Here is a 16,413-nt window from a genome sequence, read left to right as displayed (position 1 = left end):
AGAATGTGGCAGAGGTGACAGTTTCTGGACCAAGCCTTAGGAAACTTCCACATCTTGGTTCCTACAATCTTTTCTTTTGCCCTCCTCTGGGAGCTCTGAAACTATTCAGAGCACAACTACAGGGGCTCTGTTTGTTGGCATTTCTATTTGTGCCTATTTTTTGGTCCACCCTGGCCAAAATGCCAGGCATGTGAGTGAAGCCATTTGTACTCTATAGATGGGACCACCCACCAGCTGGCTATCAGAGAGTGATCCCAATTATGCTGTTTGGAGCATAAGAATCTCCCAACTGAGCCCTTGTCAAATCCCTGATCCACAAAATCATCAATTAGATTAAAATGATTGTTTTACACCTCTAAGTTTCAGGAGTAACTTTTAATGTAACAATAGATAATTGGAACAGTCTCCTGTCAATCTTCCAAGCCACTCACACCCCAGTTCCAGGGACTGACCTCACCTTCCTGAACACATGAAGCTGCGGTGCTTTCCATGCTAGGTGTGCCCTTTCTCACCTGACAAACTCCTGGTCCTCCTTTAGATAGGGCTCAGATGTTAGGTCCCCTGATAGCCATTGCTGAACAAACAAATGGATGAAAGAAAGCCTTGCTGGATCCTCTGTTGCCACAGATTTTGGGTAAGTATCTCTTTTAAAGTAACACAGCATTGAGATTATTTAAGTATTCCTCTTTGACAGTCTGATCATTCCTGGAGGTAGGCATTACCTAGCCCCTCTTGGTATACCCAGTGTTGTTTAGTGTCTGGGCCATACTGGGCACACAGTAGGGATTCGTTGAAGGAAAAGAGGCCTCAAAAAAGTGAAAATCATTTTGGCCTCTACATTTTTGAAGGTTGAATCATGCCTTGCTGGCTTCTTTCATTTAGAGTCACACATGAAATACAATAATCAACTCTTGGTCTGTTTTAGTCAGATTTTTTGCCTCTGTGATGAAAGGATCTGAACAGAACAACTGTAGAGGAGGAAAGGTTTATTTAGGGGCTCACAGTTTCAGAAGTATCAATTATAGACAGCTGGCTTCATTCTTTGGGGCTTGAGGTGAGGCAGGACATCATGGAGTGTGTGGCAGAGGGTAGTACCTCACATGGTGATTACAAAGCAGAGAGAGAGAGAGAGAGAGAGAGAGAGAGAGGTCTTCACTTGCCAGATACAAATATATACCCCCAAACTACACCCCAATTCCAGTGCCTCAAGCCACACTCTACCACTTCAGTTACCACTCAGTTAATCCCTATCAGGGGATTCATTCACTGATTGGGTTAAGACTCTCACAACCCAGTCATTTCTCCTCTGAACCTTCTTGCATTGTCTCACATGTGAGCTTTTGGGGGACACCTCACATCCAAACCATAACATGGTTCTTTTAGTTCGACTTTTGTGAAACCATGAGACTTGGGCAGATAAGTCTGGTAGATCAAATATGAAGTATTGAAAATTTCTGAGGTTTAAAGAGGCAACGGAGTGAAATTCAAAGAGCTTTGGCTCAGGAAGAATGATCATTGCCCGGATGGTCTCAGTCGTATCACTGAGGGGCTTGGCCAGGTGGCCTTATCTCCTGAGGCCTCAGTTTCCTATTGGGAAAAGGAGGAGTTGGCAGATGATGTGTCACTTGTTTCCCATCCCTGATGATCTGTACGCCTGGCAGGAAACTGGACTGTTTCACCTGTATCATCTATATGGGATGGATGAATGCCAAATCTCCAACCATCCCGTGTCTGACTCTTGATCCCTTTAGGACTTGGTGGTGGTCATAGACCATCATCTGTTTTAGAGAAAGTGCCTAGGATAGAAGTTTTTGTGTGAATGTAGATCAGTCCATGGACCAAAGCTTTCTCTATTCATGGGCAGATTTCCCTACAAGTGGATCTCAGGTATTTCTATAAAGATGTGTCATCCTGTCCCAACACATTCCACATTAGCTTGCCAAGTGTTTGAAATGCTGACTTGAGGCATTCTCTTAAGGTACATTGAAAGCTCTCAGTTCAAATGCAAACCACATTAAATCCTTAGCATCTACTAAACCTTATTCAAATGGCTTTATCATCTCAATTACTTCATACGGATTCCCTCAGAGCTTTTGTGTTTCTCATCCCCCTCTAAATTTTTACAGTAATTCACTTACAGATGTGGAAATTAATGGCTGATAGGGGACAAACTCAGGTGTCCTGGCTAGTTTTCTGAGTTTTTCCTACTCTATGCTTTCCAAAATACCACACTGCTCTTATTGGCAGGGCTATGGGACTGATCAGGACAGGTACATTTTGATGGAAAGGAGAAAAGAAATAGGAAATAATACACATTCCCAGAACTTGAGGAATTATGTAGAAAAGCATCAAGAGGGGGTCAGCAAGAAGGTACGCTCTGGGACAGGGAGAAAGGGGGCTTTAAGAAAGATTCTTGGAGGGGTGTAGCAGGCCCACTTAGCCCGTGTGGTATCATGAACACAGCAATGGACTTGGAATACTAACATCTGGACTTGGGACCTCCTGGCAGGAGTGGGAGTTTGCGAGGTGACAGAAGTGAAGAAGGGCGCACTTGGCAGAGAAAGCAGGACACTTTGGCTAAGGAAATCTCTTAACTCTGCTGAGCCAAGTTTCCTCAGGTCTAAAAGTGGGGTCATAAAACTCACCTTGTAGATCTATTGTGAATACGGGAAAAATGGCACATGCAGATCCCTGAACTGGCACTTTCTAGCACGACTAGAATCAATATTAATATCAGTGCCACATCAGTACATTCCTGGCAGTCAGTAGCTGCTAGGTTGACTCAAGTTTGGAGAGAAGTGGATTAGTCAAAATGATGGCTCTTTCCCGCCAGGCAAGTGACCGGGATATTTCATTTGTGAGTCATGATTTCACTCCAGTTTTGTTCAGGTGTAGATTCTTTGTTCTCACTTATTTATTTTTTAGTGCATTGATAATGAAGGACTTATTTATGGAAAATTCATGTGTTAATAAATGATTGCTGGGGCTGGGGAGGTAGCTCAGTGGTAGAGTGCTTGCCTAGCATGTGTGATGCCCTGGGTTTGATTCTCAGCACCTCATATAAATAAATAAAATAAAGGTTCATTGACAACTAAACAAATATTTAGAAACAATAAATGATTGCTGCCAATGATGAGCTGGGAACAGCAGGTATCTCATTTCTCAGGCAGAAATGCAGACTGAAGATTTATCTGGATCAGCACTGATATCTAGATTGCACCACTCTCTTGTCCCTTTCCTTTGTGTCTTTGAACTTGCCTGGAACACTCTTTCTCAAAGAGTCTTTTTGGGCTATCTCTGTTCAATCTTCAAATCTTGATGTACATGCCATCTCTTTTGGGATGCCTTCCCTGGTGGACTATGGCCTGGGAAGGACTCCCTTCTCTCATCACGAAGCTCATCATACTATTTACCTCATGCAAATTCCCCTCTCTGTCTGCCTCTGTCAGCCCCCACTCAAGAGTGTGAGGTCTAGGAGGGCAAATGCCATATCCCTGCCTCGTTCATATGTTCTTTGTATTAGCATAAGGTCTGGCAGATGAACTGTTAAAATAAATGAGGTGTTGATTATTTCAAGAAAAAGTTGGGTCAACTTAAGAAATGCAATCGATGTTGGCTGCACCAATTTGCAGTCCCACCAGCAGTGTATGAGTGTGCCTTTTCCCCCACATCCTCGCCAACACTTATTGTTGTTTGTCTTCATAATAGCTGCCATTCTAACTGGAGTGAGGTGAATCTTAGAGTATTTTTGATTTGCATTTCTTTCTTTTCCTTTGTATTTTTTTAAATTTTCAATTTCATTGATTTCAGCTCTGATCTTAAATCATTTCCTTCTGCTAGTTTTGGAATTAGTTTGTTATTTTTCAAGGAACTTGAGCTGCATTATTAGATTGTTTATATGCAATCTCTTGATTTTCTTTTTTTTATTTATATATGACAGCAAAGTGCATTACAACTCTTTTAATGTTGTATATTTTATTTATTGTATTCACATGTATAATTTTTTAAATATTTAATTTTACAACTTTTTAAATATATATTTTATTTATTGTATTCACATGTATAATTTTGTAAATATTTAATTGATTTTATTTTTAAATACATGACAGTGGAATGCATTACAATTCTTATTATACATATACAGCACAATTTTTCATATCTCTGGTTGTATATAAAGTATGTTCACACCAATTCATGTCTTTATACATGTACTTTGGATAATAATGTCTATTACATTCCATCATCATTGGTAACCCCCTCCCCCCTTCCTTCCTTTCCTACCCCTCTGCCCTATCTAGAGTTCGTTTATTTCTCCTATGTTCTCCTTTCCTACCCCATTATGGGTCAGTCACCTTATATCAAAGAAAACATTCAGCATTTTTTTGGGGGGGAGGGATTGGCTAACTTCACTTAGCATTATTTTCTCCAACACTATCCATTTACCTGCAAATGCCATGATTTTATTCTCTTTATTGCTGAGTAATATTCCATTCTGTATATATGCCACATTTTTTTATCCAGTCATCTATTGAAGGGCATCTAGGTTGGTTCCACAGTTAAGCTATTATGAATTGTCCTGCTGTAAACATTGATGTGGCGGTGTCCCTGTAGTATGCTGTCTTTAAGTCCTTTGGGTATAGTCTGAGGAGAGGAATAGCTGGGTCAAATGATGGTTCCATTCCCAATTTTCCAAGAAATCTCCACACTGCTTTCCACATGGGCTGCACCAATTTGCAGTCCCACCAACAGTGTATGAGTGTGCCTTTTCCCCCACATCCTCACCAACACTTATTGTTGTTTGTCTTCATAATAGCTGCCATTCTGACTGGAATGAGATGATATCTTAGAGTAGTTTTGTTTTGCATTTTTCTAATTGCTAGAGATGATGAACAGTTTTTCATATATTTGTTGATTGATTGTGTAACCTCTTCTGACAAGTGTCTGTTTAGGTCCTTGGCCCATCTATTGATTGGATTATTTGTTTTTTTGTTGTTAGCTTTTTGAGTTCTTTATATATATCCTAGAGATTAGTGCTCTATCTGATGTATGAGGGAAAAATTTGCTCCCAAGATGTAGGCTTTCTATTCACCTCACAGATTGTTTCCTTTGCTGAGAAGAAACATTTTAGTTTGAATCCATCCCATTTATTGATTCTTGATTTTAATTTTTATAATATAGAGTTTTATTAAGGAAGTTGGGGACCAATCCTACATGATGGAGATTAGGGCCTACTTTTTCTTCTATTGGATGCAGGGTCTCTGGTTTAATTCCTAGGTCCTTGATCCACTTTGAGTTAAGTTTTGTGCATGGTGAGAGATAGGGGTTTAATTTCATTTTGTTACATATGGATTTCCAGTTTTCCCAGCACCATTTGTTCAAGAGGGTATTTTTTCTCCAATGTATGTTTTTGGCATCTTGGAATGGAACCACCATTTGACCCAGCTATCCCACTCCTCGGTCTATACCAAAAGGAATTAAAAACAGCATACTACAGGGACACAGCCACATCAATGTTTACAGCAGGACAATTCATAATAGCTTAACTGTGGAACCAACCTAGATGCCCTTCAATAGATGACTGGATAAAAAAATGTGGCATATATACAGAATGGAATATTACTCAGCAATAAAGAGAATAAAATCATGGCATTTGTAGGTAAATGGATAGTGTTGGAGAAAATAATGCTAAGTGAAGTTAGCCAATCCCCCCCTGCCAAAAACAAATGCTGAATGTTTTCTCTGATATAAGGTGACTGAGCCATAATTAGGTATAGAGGGGGAGCATGGGAGGACTAGATGAACTCTAGATAGGGCAGAGGGGTGGGAAGGGAAGGGAGGGGGCAGAGGTTAGCAATGATGGTGGAATGTGATGGATATCATTATCCAAAGTGCATGTATGAACACACACACACGTACACACACACACGCACAAAGAGAAATGCAATCAATTGAGAGATAAATTAGAGTGTAGGAATGCACATATTTAAAACTGGGAATGGGAAGATTTTTGTTGAGAAGCCATTGTTGTGGGCTGGGGAAAGAAGGAAGGAACAAGGTGAGTTATTGGCAAAAGAGAATGAAATTTTCATTTTCCTTAATAGGAAGAAAATAAATAAATGTCCAAAGTGGGTAATTCCAAAACCACAGAATAACCACAGTGTTTTGAAACATGGACACACTTTCAAGAAGTAGCAACTCTAAGAGTTGAAAGTAGGGAAGGGTCTGTGAGGAACTGACATTGGTGGTGGGTTAGGAGGAGGACAAATTGGGCTATTTCTGCAGTAAATGTTTGTACTGTTTGACTTTTGAATTTCCTTGTGCATATTTTATCTTCTTAAAAATTAGACATTTATTTCAAAAAAATGAAAGAAGAATAAAGAGAAGATCAACTTGTTCCCTCCCTCCCTTCAGAACAGGGGTGTGTTTCCAGGGAAGCGAGTGGAACTGAAATCTCTGGAGCATCACTTGCCAAAACTTTGCAGGAACCTAGCATTGTTCTCATGCTCATTGGCTTTTTTAGACAATATGCAAAATTAAGGTATTTGAAATGGAGTGGATTAAAATGGTTGTCTTTTCCTCCTCCCCTCCCTCCTCTGTCACACTGTCCCCTCTGTAGAACATTGCTAGGCATTGCTAAGGGGCCTCAGCTAAGGGGCAGTTGGGCTGCAGTGACATTTGTTCTGTGTTTAGTGGGATATATTTGTGTGATTTATGGTCACTTCTGTACATGGGTTTGTTTTTACTGGCTGTCTCCTGAGATGACTTCCAGAAATACTTCCACTGTCCACCAGACTGACTAAACATGTGTCCTAACATAAAATTCTGAAATGGAGGTGGTCTGGTTACTGAACTTGTCCTAGGGTGCATGGCTCAGGAAGCATGTGAGAATAGTTAAATTTAGTCATCACATAAGGAAAAAAAGCTCTGATATCTTGGAGCTCATGTATGAAACACACTTGATAGAGGTGTCCTTAAAGTTCACCACAATCCTGAAATTTCTATAACATTTTAGTTATACAAATATAGAACTATATATAAAGCTATATATAGTTGTGAAGCTAGAAGGAACTTTTATTCATTATTAATGAAAATGCAAATTTCAATCAGCTATGCCAGAGTAAGACTGGGTAATCTATTTCCCCTGGAGATAAAATTATACAATATTTGAGGTAATCAAAGCATATGTAGCTAAAAAATGTGGAAAATTTATTGTAGCTATATGCCACATAATTAATTAATGAAAGACAGCATATTGCCGCCATATGCCAGTAATTACAGTGACTCTGGAGGCTGTGGCAGGAAGATTGCAAGTTTGAGGTTAGCCTTAGCAGTTTAGCAAGGCCCTAGGCAACTTAGTGAGACCCTAAGCTACTGAGTGAGACTCTGTCACAAAGTAAAATGTAACAAAAGGTGGGGGATGTGGCTCAGCACCTTGGGTTCAATCCCCAGTACTTTCCCCCCAAAAAAGCACTTTTTTGGATGTTTTTAGTATTTTATTAACTTTTGAAAATTTGTACTTTATTGTAATTTGTTTCTTGCACACTAATTAAATATTTGCCTTTGTATCTGACTTTGCATAATAATTTTGCATTCTTTTTCTTAAACCAACAGTTCTATTTTTCTCAGTTTTTGGTTCACAAAACCTAATCTGACCCTGATGGAGTGCTGTTTATTTTTTCCCATGTAAGATCTTGTAGGAATTAGGAAGTCATGGGGCTGCTGTGCAGGAGTTGGTTGGTGAGGGGTGGGAAAGGTCGGGGAGACCATGGTCAGATCAGTCAGAGTAGCTGTTAAAAACAGGCCAAAGACTTTTTGGTTTCTAATTGAGATGGGAGTCATGTAACATAAAATTAGTTATTTTAAAATGTACAATTCATGGCATTTGGAACATCCACAATGTTGTGCAAGCAGCACCTCTATCTAGTTCCAAAATATTTTCATCATCCCCAAAGGAGACCTGTGTCTACAGAGCAGCCTTTCCTGTTCCTACCTGCCCTAGCCCTTGGGAACCACCCATCTGTATTCTGTCTCTGTGGATTTACCTATTCTGAATGTTTCATATAAATGGAATCATTCAACACGTGTCCTCTTAGGCCCGGCTTATTTCACTTAGCATAATGTGTTAGCAGAATGTTTTTGAGGTTTATCCACGTTGTAGTATTATTAGCACTTCATTCCTTTTAAATGACATCCTGAGCAGGTGTGTGTGTGTGTGTGTGTGTGTGTGTATTTCAGTACAGCTTTTTTAATGGAAACTAATTTCTACTTCAGCTTAGTTTAAGAAGCATTTATTGAGTGTCTTTTACATGCCTGGTACCAAGCTAAGCACTGTCCTATTTTCTTCATCACTATTGGGGAAGAATGAATCTGAGTGTTCTCACATTCAGGAGTCTGTGCCAGACTTCATGAGCCCGAATACCACGAGTTCAGCCTCACAGCCCACACCAGCTCTGTGTGTGATTTTACCCCAGGAACTTCTGTCACCACTCTTCTAGGGTGGGTGGAGATGGGTGGTGGTGGTAGCATGTCAAATTCACATCGAGATAAAGATCCAGGTTTAAACTCACACAGGAAAAGAAGACAAAGATCATTGTAATGTTTTGAGCAACTAATAAAAAAATTAAAAAAAGAAATAAGAATTTCTCAACAGACTTTGGAATTCTCTTTGACTCTCTGACAGGATATCTCCCCGTTGGAAAGACAGAGAAGAAGTTCAGGTGGACGGTCACACTGCAAGTCATCAACCTATTATCCGCTGCTTATGTCAATCTTCCAGCTATTTGAAAGTGAATTTGGGATTTGTTAAAGCAGTGAATGAACATGTTAAGGAATGTATGTTAAGCAATGAGTAGTCTCCATTTAGATTATTCTCATTTGCTCTTGAACTTTCCTCCATCAGCCGTTCCTTGATTATCAGCAAGTAGCAGGGCCAATGGGAATCAGAATCCAATGAGAACCATGACTGTCCAGGTTCATCTTGCACCTGTCTTCGTCAGCAGGGTTTACCTACATCAGAGAAATCACCAATCACCTGAAAAGTGAGCCGCTGTGGGAGGCGCACTCACTGTGACCTGGGCCCTGTGCTTCACAATAACAAACTGGCTTCTTCATTGAAGCCTCACAACTACTTACTCCAAGAGGAAGGGATTATTATAACCTGCAGTAGAGATGAGGGAATTGAGACACAGGAAAGTGGGTGGGTTAATAAGAATTGGAGTTCAAACCCAAGACAGTCTCCCTGCAAGTGTCTTGTTCTTGATAGATAACTAGGAAATAGATCCTGTTTCTGCTGCCTGTAACTGCCAAGGGTTAAAAGAAATATTCTTTTAATTTTAGAACTTCTCAAACTCAGCATTGTTATTGCATTCTATATGTGAGGGAATTTTTTTCCTTCAAAATTTGGGAGTCTTTCTCCCTGTATAAGAAACAGTAATGTTTGGATTTAAAAATCTATTAATGCATTGAGACAAGGAACCCCAACATAGAGCTGGAGAGTGGGGACACTTGCCAAGAGGGGCATTCATCTTGGAAGTAATTGCATATTTTACTTGGCTTTGGCTTTCTGGTATGAGATGTTTGGAAAAGGGCTTTTTAATTTTACATCACTTTCAAACCAGAGGTGTAGACTAGGTTTTTGCATGAGCCGTGTTGGGGCATTTATCTCAATAGAGAAGGAAAAAATGGATGAGCCATAAATTCTCCCACTCAGCACCCTGGGTTGGGTTTTCCTTTCTCTGAGCTCCAGATGGGGGCTTCCCTTCCTCTGACTAGTCACTCAGAACCTGCTGCAGCCAGCGGGGTCCTGGAGAGGCTCTGGAAACATCTGAGCCAGGCCCTGGAAGTAGCGTGAGCTCCTTCTACTGGGTAAATATTTTCTATTTTCTGCTCTTTCTCAGCTACTTTCTTTCCATCCTGCAGTGGGCAAATTCTGGGTCCCTTGCTCTCCTGGGGCAGCATCGTGTGGCTGATCTATGAAGCTACAAGGAAAATTCTGCCTCTTTTAAAATTGTGCACAACTTCTGGACTCTGTCTCCCCCCAGATTTGGGACCAGTTATATATACACATGTATGGTCCCCAACTCTGGCTTCTCAGTAGCTCCTTTTTGGAGTTTTCACCTCTCCTGGAGAATTTCTTCTCTGCCTTCTTTCACATACTCATTCCCCCTTGCCCTTCTATTACATTTCTCTTCCCCTTACCAAAATATACTCTGCCAGTAAAGTCTTCATTCAAATTGAAATCTATCAAGGTCAAGCCGAGTATGTCAAACATATTTGTAATTTGGTTCCTGCTTCATCCTTTGGCTTTGGCTTCAACAGAACACCCATCTCATACCTGAGACAGTTTGCAGTGAACACTGAGTGAGCCATTCTCTCAGATTTCTCACCTCAGGGCCTTTGCATATGTTGTTCTCTCACCCAGAACTATTTTCTAGTCCTTCTTCACTTTGGTCAGCTACTACTACTAAGCCTGGGATGTTCCTTCCTCAGGGAAAACTTGTTTTGACCCCTTTATAGCAGACTCTCTAAACTGGGAGCCCAGTGCATTGAGCTCTGCCCTCTCAACATATTCTGTTTCCTTGTAAGTCTCTCTCACTAAACTCTGAGCTTCTTCAGAACTGAAACTATCCCGTGCACTGAACAGTTAGCCATTAAATATTTTTGAATGAATAAAAAATGAAGAGTATATAAGTGACCACTATCTTTGTTTCTTTCACAGATCTTCGACAGGATAAACTCTCAGGTGAATTTTGAGATCCATAAAGAAAATTCAGCTGGGAGTGGAGGTGCTCACCTGTAATCACAGGGACTCAGGAGGCTGAGTTTTCTCTAGTTAAATCCACTCTTCTGTATGTGTCTGGCTACTTTGGAGAGGTGTTGTCTTGAGAGATGAGATCCTAGCAAAGAACCACTTCAGGATCCATTAGTACCTGGACATGCAGAGCTTCCAAAGGTCTAGTTTGATATGACTGACCAGACCAAGAAAAAATTATTGCAAGACTTTATGGTTGAGAGCGAGAACTTTATGGTTGAGGGAAGAAGTTTCCACGGGTGCAGAGGACAGAAGTGGAGCTCTGTCTTGCATTTGCTACCAGGCAGCTTGGCGCTGGACACCAGGACCCCTGAGACAGTGCACACAGGAAAAGCTAATATCTCTGCTATTCTGAGTGCCACAAATGAAGTGAGACTCTTCTTCTTGATGGCCTTCCCTGCTTTTCAGGTCTCAAGGGGAATGTGTTTGCTTGGGAGGAGTTAGGCCACTGGGAAACCTTGATACAAAGGGGTTTGGAGAATGAAGCTTTTAGATTTCTAGCCTAGTGCATGGGAAGGTGTCCCACATGGGGTCGGATGGGGGAGCCAATCTGTAATATCGGGTGTAACATGAGATGAGAAGTCCAATCGGGGATGATAAATTTAGTACAATTCATCTTTAAGATAGTTCTAACATCATATTCACAAAACATAAATATTATCTAATGTGATCCTACTTTAATTAGAGAGAAAAAAAAAGAATGCATATGTGTACCCATGCCTGCATGCCCATCGACAGAAGGGAGGATCTTTGCACATCAGAGCTACCTGTACAGCTGGACTGGGTGACGACACTGGCCTGGTTTGATAGTAGTAAAAGCAATGACCGGAGTAGGAGGGTTCCTTTGGCTCCACTGGACTCCATAATTTGTTGTTACATCACAGCTTCATAATCACATGCTCTGATCTTTTTTTCTTGCTCTTGCTGGACTATTGAACTTGAGCGTTCAGCACAGCAGGCGTGGCCATGACCTTTCGCTGCAAACACGCTGCCCTCAATTAGGTGGGGTGGGAGGAAGAAGGGTTACACTATCTCTGTCTAGTTGACTATACAGACAGGCTTTGCAAACTACCTCATGCCATGTTCATATAATTATAAAATCTCTGTGTTTAACTTTCCCATAGGATTTATTTTTAAGCAACCAGTGATAGAATATTTCAACACAATACAAACCTAAGGGACTGGGGAATGTTCCAGGGCAAATGGGTGAAACTCAGCAGAATCATTAGGTTTGAGTGGGGCTGTGGGTGGAGGATTAAACATAAGCCCATTGGGTGTTGGAAACATTACATTCTGCACTCACCCAAATGAATGATGGGGAGAGTTTGTCTAGGGACTGCTCATTTTGACTCCTGGTATTTTAAGGCCACGTGGTGAGCTGGCCGCGTGCAAAGGTTCTGGGCTGGCAGGCAGGCTTCAGGTCCTGGCTCCATTACACACTAGCTTTAAGGGTTGGAAAATATACTTAGCCTTTCTGAGCCTCAGTTTCCTCATCTTTAAAGTGGGTAATAATAATAATAATAATAATATTGCTTCAAAGGGTCATGATGAGGATGAAAGATGAGGTGATCTGTGTAAAAGTGCTTAGCCTCACACCTGTTATGCAGCTAATGCTCCATAAATGTTGAGTATAATTGCTATTATATTAAGGCCCTTGGAAGAGCCTTTGTGGTTGGGATCAGGAACATGAGGCAGAGTTCTAGTCTTTTGTAGCAATGGCACTTCAAAGAGATAGATGAGATAGAGGGAAGGAGAAAGCAAGATACCAAAACCCTTTAAGACCAAATTGAAGCAACACACTGAACAATCCACAATTAATTGTGATGGCTGAAGAGCCCACTCAGGGACCATGGTCTTTGGAGGAACTTAATCAATCACTCAAATAATCATCTTTTCCAAATGGATCTGAGCGAGGCATCTTCAAATAAAGGTCATTTGTTAAAGGCTAATAAAACTGAAATCTGACATTAAAATAGGAAAAGAGGAAGGACGTAAGTTGTAGATGTAAAGAGCTGGGATTGAATATCCAGGTTCTATCTAGCAATGTCTAAGGACAAATGGAATGTCTTACTTATTTTCAATTGGATTTTTATGGATTGCAGGTGTAGTGGAGGAGAAAACAAGGTTGTTAGCAGGGAAGACTGTATTTTGTCCATGGCTGGAGGAAGCAGGAAAACTTAGTAATTTAGTAGGAGAAGAGTTGCAGGTTCCATTAGTGAATTGGCTGATGCTAGTATGAAAGTGGTGTAAGCTGTGAATTTGGCTAAGTATTTTGTATGACTGACTGTCTAATACCAGTGATGGGGCTCCTCACCTTGCACTCTTTCTTTTTTCTAATTTAATTTTTTTATTTGTTCTTTTTAGTTATACATGACAGTAGAATGTAATTTGGCATATCCTACATACACGGAGTATAACTTCCCATTCTTGTGGTTGCACATGATGTGGAGTTACAATGGTCGTGTATTCTTTTTATGAACATAGGAAAGCAATGTCCAATTTATTCCACTGTTTTTCCTATTCCCATCCCCCCTCCTTTCTCTTCATTCCCCTTTGTCTAGTACAAAGTAGTTCTATTCCCCTTCCCCTATTGTGTGTTAGCATCTACATATCAGAGAGAACATTCAATCTTGGCCCCTTTTTTAATCACCCAAATCCCTGCATAGCCACATCCATCTTCCTCATGGTGAACTGATAGGTTAGTCTGTCTGTCTGTCTGTCTGTCTGTATCTATCTATCTATCTATCTATCTATCTATCTATCTATCTATCTACTTATCATCTATTTCTACCTATCCATCCATCCATCCATCCATCCATCCATCCATCCATCCATCTATCATCCATCTATTTTTATATTATCTATCTATAATCTAAGCAGTAACTTTTGGGTCAAACAGAATGCACAGAAGGAATAGATAGCAAACATGTCCACACTAGTGGCTGGCTCTTTGCTGGGCCATTGGGGACCATAGTTTCTGAAATAAGACATGAAGCTGATTTGAATGATTTGCTTTCTATTCAGACAAGCAACTAGTCCTGTATTTCACTAATTCCCTTGTGACAGTGTGGCGAATGATGAAATGGAGAGTTTGATTAAAGGGTGAACACTTGCATGCCTAATTATTCAAGGCCTTCCCTGCAGACCCCATACAATCACCCTGGCTTGTCTCTTCTTGTTGAAACACATCTGAAACTTATCTTCTGAAGCCCTTTCAAACAGTCTGTTGGTTGGATCTGATGGTTTCTAGGGTGTCAGATGTCTTTTCTTTCATGATCTGTTTTGATTTGAGGAGTAGCCAGAAGTCATAAGGTGACAATTTAGGTGAAACTCTGGAATCACAGTATGACATGAACATTTTTACTTGCCAGAAATGATAAGATGACGAATGACATGGTTAAGTTTTGTGCTGCTCAAAGCTGTTGTTAAAATGAATGAAGCTATTTGTGGACTAGGGTTAGTCAGTCAATAGCTGACGTTTCCTTGAGGGATCTTCCTGGAAGGAGCCCCATCCACTGAGGTTCTGCCTCCCCCTGTGATTATTACTCATGGGATCATCCACTGAAGTCTTTGGTAGAACACTTTAGGAATCACCGTCTGCATCAACCAGTGCCAAGTCCTTTGGTCATATTACTTACTTCTCAAGCACAGATTTACTAGATACAAACATTTTCCTAGAATTAACCTGGGCCATTCTTGTTATTTTCCTCTTGTCTCTGTTGGAGGTCTACCCAGTGGCCCAGACATAATGGCCCAGATGCCATTCAGGACTATGCTATTCCTTGACGATTTAGTTGAAATTGATTAAATCCCCATCTCTATAGCTGGTATTTTCTTTGGAGTCTTCTTTATAATTTCTGTGACTTTATGGATCTTACTTTTTGTCTGGATCTTACTTTCTATCTTTCTTCTCTTTGTCTCCAATGTGCTTTTCTCTGCCCTGATTTTTCTTCTTCTTTTATCTTAGTCTAAGTTGGATCAAAAGCTGTATATCATCATTTTTCATAAGAAATACATTCACACTAAGGGTTTTATGTTATTTTGAGGAGGGGGGAGATAGATTTTATCCTAGATATCTGGAGAAAGCATGTGTGTGGATTATCTGAGTGTCATGGGGAGATAATTTCTTCCTGCAGCACAGCCCTTGACCATGTAAATCACTCAGCCTTTCTCTGCTCTTGTATGGGATGCTGCTCTTTCATCCTCAATGACCCTTTCTACTCCATAATTTTCTGGGAGCATATATTAGGTAATATTAAACTAGCAGCAACAATCTCCAGATTCAGAATGGCTCAAATATGATAGAAAGTGATTCGTTACTAAGGTTCAAAACGGTGTTGCTGATCAGCAGATGCCTGCTCATCCTGCTTAATTGCTGATTCAGCCTCTCAATCTTCTTCCATCTCCTGGCTCAGCCATTTTCAACATATGGCTTCCAAGGTCAACTCTCGGCATCCTGCTGGTGGAGAGGAGATGACTTTGGAAATATTGCATTACTCTGTTCATGTTCTGTTGGCTAGAACTCAGTCATGTGACTGCCTTAGGAGAACTTGGAATTGTAGTTTGGTTGGCTTCCTCAGAAACAGTGAGTTAGGCACCCTCCAAGATGGCCCCGGTGGTCCTTGTCTTTGGGTATTTATGCCCTGGTTAGTTCCCTCCCATTGAGTGATGTCCCTGCTGATTCACTTACCATGAGCAGAATACAGTAAAGGTTCATAGATGTCACTTTTGTGATTAGCCCACAAAGGACCATGACTACTATTTTTCCAGAAGATTCTCACTCTTGCTTGTTTTGATGAAGTGGGCTGCCATATTGGAGAGGCCCAAGTAACAGAAGCTGAGTATGGCCTGTGGTCAACAGACAGCAAGTACCCGAAGCCCTCAGCCCAAAAGCCCAGAAGGAACTGAATCCTGCCAACAGTCACTTGCTGAATAAGCTTGGAGACAGAGCTTTCCCAGCTGAATCTCTGGATGACTGTGCCCATCTGACACCCTCATTGCATCCTTGTGAAGCCAGAATTAGACATGCAGTTGGTATAGACAGGTTGGACCAAGGAGACCAATTTGAGTTGGAGACTGCCTCCTAAGGGATTGAAATGCCTTCAGAGCCCTTCCTCTACCCTATCAAGATAACCTACCCCTGCTCCAACCTGCTGTTAAGGTAACCTGTCCCAGGAATTTCCCCTCCCTATGGGGAGTTGTAAAAGTTGTTAATTAATGTGTCCTGGGCTCCTCCATTTGGCCCTTCCCCCTTCCATCTGCTTCTCACTTTTTGGCCATCCCACAGAGTATCTCCTAGGCCTAGTCATGTACAGGAAGGAGAGAGATAAGAGGAAGAGGGCAGGAGAACAAAGGAAGCCTAAGACATATAAAAAAAGCAGAAAGCCTTGCTTCTTGGGATAACAGGATACCAACTATGGCCCCCTTCTTCCTCCTGGGAGAAGTCTATGTTACCCCTTTTTAAATAAGCCCTGCTTTATATGCTTGCCTCTGTGTGCTTCTCTAATGTTATACTTCAACGTGTGAGGAGGCAGAACTTGTTCACCAGTAACCTGTGGTATCACTTGTGGGGAACCCTAAAGCTGTTGACCTGCCTAAGCTGG

The sequence above is a fragment of the Marmota monax genome, unplaced genomic scaffold (assembly GCF_021218885.2).
Source record: "Marmota monax isolate L192 unplaced genomic scaffold, Marmota_monax_Labrador192_F-V1.1 WCK01_AAM20220418_F8-fsc00003, whole genome shotgun sequence".
Classification (NCBI taxonomy): Eukaryota; Metazoa; Chordata; class Mammalia; order Rodentia; family Sciuridae; genus Marmota; species Marmota monax.
The sequence above is the reverse complement of the archived record's forward strand: the minus strand, read 5'-3'. Positions refer to the sequence as shown.